We start from the raw sequence: 7,296 nt of genomic DNA, 5'->3' as shown, positions 1-7,296 counted from the left end.
ACAGTCACTCCCCGCACAACCCAGCCTCCACAGCCACAGCCAACGGGTGATCCACGTGGGGGGAGGTGTGCAGACACAGGGGGCTTGCCCCACCCCACAGCCACATCCTGCAGCTGGTGGACACTCCCGCAGTTGTGTGCCACACATCCCCTGTGCCCAATGCACACTGCAGCCATCAGCCACGGTACAAGCGTGGAGAAGCGGATGTGGGGGGATGCGCCCCACCCTGATGCCACATGCTGCAGTCCATGTGCCCCCATGCCAGCTCCCCATGCGCCCCACCTCCCTGCACACCCCACAGTCACAGTTTGTGCTGGCAAGCAATCCCCACACCAAAGGACACAGAACATGGCCACAGGGTGCACCCCGTGGCCATGTGCTGCAGCTGGAGGGCGCTTCCTGTGCACCCCGCACCCGCTCCCTGTGCGGCACCCTCTGGCTACACCCCACCTCCCTTAGGGCCGCAAGCCGTGTCCCTCCTCCCATCTCCCCCAAGCGGCAGAGCACAGCCTGGCCCCCACCGTCTCTGCCTATGTATCTGTCTGTAAGACTCTGGGTGGCGCATTACAGAGAGCGTTCCGGCCTGGAGCATTACAGATAGACAGACACACAGCTGGAAGTGCTACTGCTTTAATTATATTACAGTATATACTCACCTAGTTTATCAAGCTCACCACTTCCACTGTCTGAAAGCTCTCTGGGAGAAAACAAGACATCACCTGACCTATCACTGGCTCCCCCATAAAAATTTGGTGAAAATAATAGATGTCACTACCCTTCGTTGTGACACCTCAAAGGAAAAACAGTGGCATGACAAAAGCTAGTAATAGACTCTGCCACTTTATTGTGGCAGACATCATTTAGCTCTGGTGGGAGAGCACCAGTTCCCCACCCAACCAGACCCACTCCTGGTGATCCCAGGAGCAAAACTGGGTGAACAGAAAATGCCACCTGCTCCCCAGCTTCTGGACCTATTCCCCCCATGGTGGTTAGCAAGGCAATCCCTGCAGGGGATTTGTCCTTTTTTGTCTGCAAGCACAGAGGAAGGAACTCCTATGAGTTACTCCAAGTCCGATGAGAGTACAGGAGTTCGAGTAGTTCATAGGAGTTCCACCGTCCCTGCTTGCAGACACATGCCCTGGGTCTGGGCACAAATACATGCATTGGGGGTTGCCTTAAGCATGTGCCTGCAAGCAGGGAGAACTCCCATGGGAACTCCCTGCTCCTTCCTTGCAGATGCCCTCAGGATTCCCTGCTCCTTTTTATACACTGCTCTGTGCTGTCGATTCACAGTATATGAAGAAATGAACTTGGCTATGTACAGAAATTTGGGGAGGTTAAATTGGGTGCAAAATGGCCTCCAGGTTTAAACTTTGCTCATCCCGGTTCCAAGCTTACACTTACAGACCCAGTCTCAGTGACCAGCAACAACTTTAAAGCTAAACCTGTACAGAAGTTACACACACACAAACTGGTCTATAAATTGCAGAACGCAGTTTAAGATAAACATGGATCTATGTAGTACCAGACTTATTTGATTTAGGTGAAACTGGTGCACAGAAGTTCTGTTCACTTGGCCTGCACAGCCGCAGGGCTGGGAAAACCCAGCCACTGGCCCCAGCCCCAAGGCTGCTCCTTTCACTCCACCCTTCCCCCACACTGATCTATTTTTCACCCCCCACCAGCCAGCCCTCTCAACCCCCATCCAACAAGCCACTGCAGGTGCAGCCACTTTTATCAGCATTCACCACTGCCAGAGCCAAGCAAATAAATCCCAGTGGGGGGAGGGATGAAAATGTAAGGTTTGCTGTGGGGGACCCCAACCCCATCTACGGGTCACACCTGCCGCCCTAACCCACCCCTCACAGATCATGCCTGCCCCCTACCCCATTGGCAAGTCACACCTGTCCCCACCCCTCAATGGGTCACGCCTGCCCCCATATCCCTACACAGGTCATGCCTGCCCCCTCTACCCCACCCACAGGTCACATCTCCCCTCCCACCTCCCCAATCTTGGCTTACCTGATATTGGGCAGCAATTTTCAATCAATTTAACCACACCTAACACCCCTGGATATCTGTAATTAGCTCTTTGAGTTCACAAAAATTGTGCTCTACATACACCTTATTTAGTTAGACTATAAAGTGCATATGTACCCTGCCTTCCACAAGGCTCATCAGGACAGCAGTAACTGAGCCACTCTGATGCTGCTGTGTGGATGGAGAAAGATCCTTCAGCAATGGAATAAGTATCCCCCCATAGTCACACATCGTACTCTAGTATAAGACTAGCTGCAGGAATCACTTGTTGCAATAGCTGAGTAATGCAAGGCAAACCATGGCTAACGACTGCAAAATCTATATGGCTTCTCAAAACTAAACCATATGAAGGAAAGCTGTAGAAAGACATAGAAGTCATGTCTTCTGTGAGTCCTAAAAATGTCTGTTTCTCCCATGAAGAAGATTGGGTCACAAAAGATTCTATTGGCAATCACCTCTTTATATAATAAATATTTTTTTCTGTGAGAGTTTATTCATGCTGTCTTTCAGAAGAAGGATCTGGTCTTAAAAGAAACTGGAAGTGCAATACTTCAAAAAAATACTTGCGAGTGAAAAGATATATTAAAAAAATGTTATATGATAAAAAGAGCAAAGTGCTTTATATCTCCATTTTGAATTTTCATTTTTAAATTTTCCCATTTTGTAAAAGTGCAGTATTGTTTCAAGAGTAATTTTTACTTTTGTTACAGATAACATTTAAAAATTACAATTTCTCCTAAACAAAGTTCCCTGATAAGAGATCAGTCTTAAAGACTTTTTCCTTTCACTTTTTCAACACCAATACTGTTTACTAGTTTCACTGTCTTCCATCAAGACTGACATTTACAAGCTGCCCTCAAGATTGTCCTCCTCCACGTTTCTAACCCTATTACAGGCATAAGGAGCATGTCACATAGACAAGATTCCAAATGCTCCCTCCTCCCTCTGAATACCAAACCAATGACTGTTTACACAATTAAAACTGGGTCTCAGCACTGTTTAAAGTCTACAGATCTTATGACAGCATCATGTAAAGAACTTAAACCTCCACGTGGTAAGATTTGCCAATTTACGCAAACTGATGGCTACACACCAGCACATCCATTACACGTGATTATCAACATAAGGAAAATACTTGGCTATTTAAAGAATCAAAAAGCCTTTGGAAAATATTTATGTGGCAGAAAACTCTTCTTCCTTAGAGTGAATGCTGAAATGTGTGCCTACAGTTATAATAATACAGTTTGTAATTTTTGTACATGAACACTCTGGACCACAAAACAAAAGAAAAAAATAAACTGTGAGTGAGCAGGGAGCTTTCTCTGAGAAAAGTTTACAAAGAAACTGTCTGCTTTTAGCTCCTTAACATGCAGTCTAAACAATTCGTTCACACAGAAGTGATACAAGTACATTTAATTCTCTCTGATTTTAAACAAACAAACTTGCTAGACTGTTTTAGCCTGAAACATTCACAGTAGTGCTAAAATTTAAACACTGCAATTATATACCAGTGCTTTATTGCTTTAAACTTTGAGACAGCAGGGACACAAGCAGTCTCTCAGCAGAAACTACTGCTATATCTAATGAACGCGACTGACCTTTAGAAAAATCTCAGAGTTGGATTCTTATCTTGCTGGAGTGATCTGACCCCAGCTGACTTCCTGCCACTTGGGTAGGGGGCTGGACCCGTTGATCTTGCAAGGTCCCTTCCAGCCCTAATGTCTATGAAATCTATGAATTGGTCCCTAGTGCAAAACTGCTAAAGACACTTAACAGTTTGAAGTGTTTTATTTAAATTAATATATTTTAAATGCAGAAAAAAATCAATACATTATTTTAAAATATGTAGCTGGGATTCATTTTCCTCCTATAATTACAACTCATGGTACTGGATCTACGTTATAAAAAGCTACAATCAGCAGAAAAGACTTATGTAAATCAATATTATCACATACCTTAGCAGTGCCTCCTTTAAATATTTTTTTGTTTTTATTCTAAAAACTTTGGAATAATTATTAAAAGGGTAATTAAAAATTATTAGATTACCTCAATGTACCCACATTGAGATAACCAATTTATAGGAATATCAGGACATAATTTCAGAAGTTTAAAAAATAATTACTAAAATGCAAACCACTATACAGAAATGATTTTATATATTGTACAAATATTTGTTTAGTGTTGCATTTTTATTATTTTGTATTTCTACCTTACTTTCTTATATAGTTCCCATTACTACAGAATCTGAATAACTCATAAGTTGGTAAAGTAAATAAGTATTTCTACGACAAGTTAGTCATTATTCTAAAATGGTATTTACACTCAAATTTAGAGTTTTTTACTGATATTTTTTCATTGCTGCATAATTAAAAGAATAATAATGAATTACTTTATTAAGAACTTTAATGAAGTTTTGGAACCCTAATGGACTTAGCATTATGTGGAAAGGACATCACTGCCCTACATGTGCATGTGAAAGTGGATATACTATGTAGATCAGGGTTGTCTAACTGGTACCCACAGGCCAAGTGGTTCATTTGTGGCCCGCAGGCCCCCACCCCACCACCATTGTCTCCACTGCTCCTCTTGCTGTGGCGGCTGGGTCTCTGAGACAAGGCAGCACAGTGAAAGGGAGCCTAGTGGGCTCATGCTGTCCCTGCAGCAGCAAGAGGGAATGGAGGAGGTCATGGCTTCTGCGCAGCAGGGGTCCTAGCGTGCAGGAATGGCATGGTATGCAACCCCCAGCCATTCAGAAGTTGGACAGCCCAGATAAAATTGAAACACGAATTAGGAGGTTTGGGTTTGAGAAAATAAGGTAATAAAATGAATGAAGAAGTTTAGCTAAATTAAAGGTCACAATCTGCTCAAACATAACTTGAAAAGAGAAAAAGTGCAACATATGAATTAAAAAAGAATCCCTTAGTAAAAAGTCACCAATTCTCTGCAATATCAAAGAAAGAAGGAAACCTGCTTTTGAAGAAGCAACTCGTAACACAAGATCTAGAAGGATTATAAAAGAAGAACCCAAGATACAATTGGGGGGGGGGGGGGAAAAGAGGGGAGAAAGGGCCCATACGATGTAATGAAGCAGTCCCTTGAGCTGAATGGGCAAATGAGAGAAGCAGGCAAGATCAGCATATAAAAATGTGAGCATAATAAGAAAGTGTCGTGTTTATCAACTTGGGTAAAGGAGCTACTTACACACACACACTTTTTTTATTTAAAAATAAATAAATAAATCCTGAATATCTGTAACCATTTGCTATCTTCAATTGCTTTAAATCATATTGAAGTCTACTCCTTCCTTAAAGTTCAGTCTCTATGGAAGGGTTTATTAGACAGGGTCCCAAATGTCCAGACTAACTAAAGGACGTTTGAATTGAGAGCATATCCCCCCTCCCACAAAACTGTCTCAATAGACACAACCTAGACAATCCATAGACTTCTGAGTACAAAAACATCTGTTTGCGTTCTTTTGTTTTGTTTTTAAATCTTAGACTCTCTTTTTCTTAATCTCAGAATTATACAGCTGGGTTAAATAATATAGGTATATTACTAAACTGATGTTTTTATAGCCTGCTCACAAGTATACCTGTGGAAAAAAACAGCAATGGAGTTCAGCTACCAGATCTAAACTATGTGAAATATGGAGAATTCAACTACTGCCTGCAGTCAACGATTTTAAAAGGTCAACATAACATTACTAAAAGTACTTAGACATGCAGGTAACAAACCTACTTAATCTAGACAGAGCTAGAAGAAAGTATTCAAATTCATTTCTCCATTATATTTAAGTAAGTTTAGAATCAGAGGAATTGGAACAGAAGATGTACATGAGACTGTCGACCAAAAGATCAACTGAAAAGAATCCCAAGGAAGTGCCTTTTGCTAAGTAACCACCTTGATGGTAGTGTTTAGAAGGTGTCACAACTGAAGTAATTTAAATACAGATTTGTCAAATTCAGGTATCTTGAAAAAAACATTCACTTCGAATTAACCCTGATACTACTTAACAAGCTAGTGTAAAAGTTGTTCCTAACAATGGGATTGAGAGAAAATGAGCTCCGTGATTATATCTGAAAGAGTCAAAGCCGCCATACTCAAAAGGATGCAAATACTTCAGAATTAGCCTAAGAATGTTGTACAGGCTCCATGATAAGTGAAATATTTCTTTTACTTTTCAGTTCTTGAAATATTTTCCTAGAGCCAAGAACACCCCAGCAACCTTTCCATCTATCTATACCTATAGTGTACATTCATACACAAATTAGAATTGCTGTTTACTTTAACGTTAGGTGCCCAAGACACTTCGAGAACCTGAACACCAACTTTCCTTTGGTATGAATTGTTCATGAGATCCTCAAGCATTCACACCTATAAAAAGCACCTACCTTGCTTTGGCATTTAGCGTTTTTCTGGAGGAAAACTAAGTACACAAATATCCAATCCATACGGAAACAAAATTCTGACTGGGCAACCGATAAGTACGACTTGCAGACAATGATATTTTTGCTAATCCCAGAAGTCTATGAGTAAATATTAACCTTCATTTGCTCAGTGGGAAAAAATATAAAGAGAGTAAAAGGCAATCAAAACTCATCGTAGAGATGATATCTTTTATTAGACCAACAAGATTTTTGCAACAACAACAAAAAAATCCTTTAACTGCAAGCTTTCAGGCACAAACACCCTTCATCAGGCACTGGAGAAAAGACTGTAAAAGTTCTCCTGGGTAGAAGTGAAAGTTCATATTTCATATAAAGACAGTAAACACATTTCAAAATCAAATGTTGTACCAAGCTTGTAAAGCGTTACATGGAAAAATTCAAAATGGCAAAGCAGCCTTGTATAAAAGGCAAGAGACAAAGTATTAAATGTTTTCCCTGGCTCCTGCCAAACTTCCTGCTCTGAAGTGATGGATGAGGTTTCCTTGCGCTAACATGCCAAAGCTAATTAGTCATGTCAATCCACAAGAACACCAGCTGCCAGGATCTAACTTTATTACTGTATGATTTAAAAAGTGAAGACACAAGAAATGTTTATGTTCATGTGACACATGATTTTGAAACTTGCCTTTAAAGTTTTACTTCACTGATTAGTAACAATGACTTTAAAAGTTTCAACGTTTTAAAAAACATCAGAGTGATATAATCTATAATTTGATCATGTTCAGGATTCTGTTAATAAAACTATTTCAGACAATTCCCCACTCAAAAGAAACAAGGAGTTGAATCTATTTCTCCTTTTATAAACAGT

General features: G+C 40.9%; 1 protein-coding gene across 3 annotated transcripts in view; it reads right to left on the bottom strand.

Annotated features, from left to right (window-relative positions):
* Positions 1–7,296, bottom strand: part of TMEM135 (transmembrane protein 135) — a 447,390-nt gene that overhangs the window by 291,022 nt on the left and 149,072 nt on the right. The window lies entirely within an intron of this gene.

Source organism: Gavialis gangeticus, unplaced genomic scaffold, assembly GCF_001723915.1.
Source record: "Gavialis gangeticus isolate Ggan-Ray unplaced genomic scaffold, GavGan_comp1, whole genome shotgun sequence".
Classification (NCBI taxonomy): Eukaryota; Metazoa; Chordata; order Crocodylia; family Gavialidae; genus Gavialis; species Gavialis gangeticus.
This window is presented reverse-complemented; position numbering and strand designations above follow the sequence as displayed.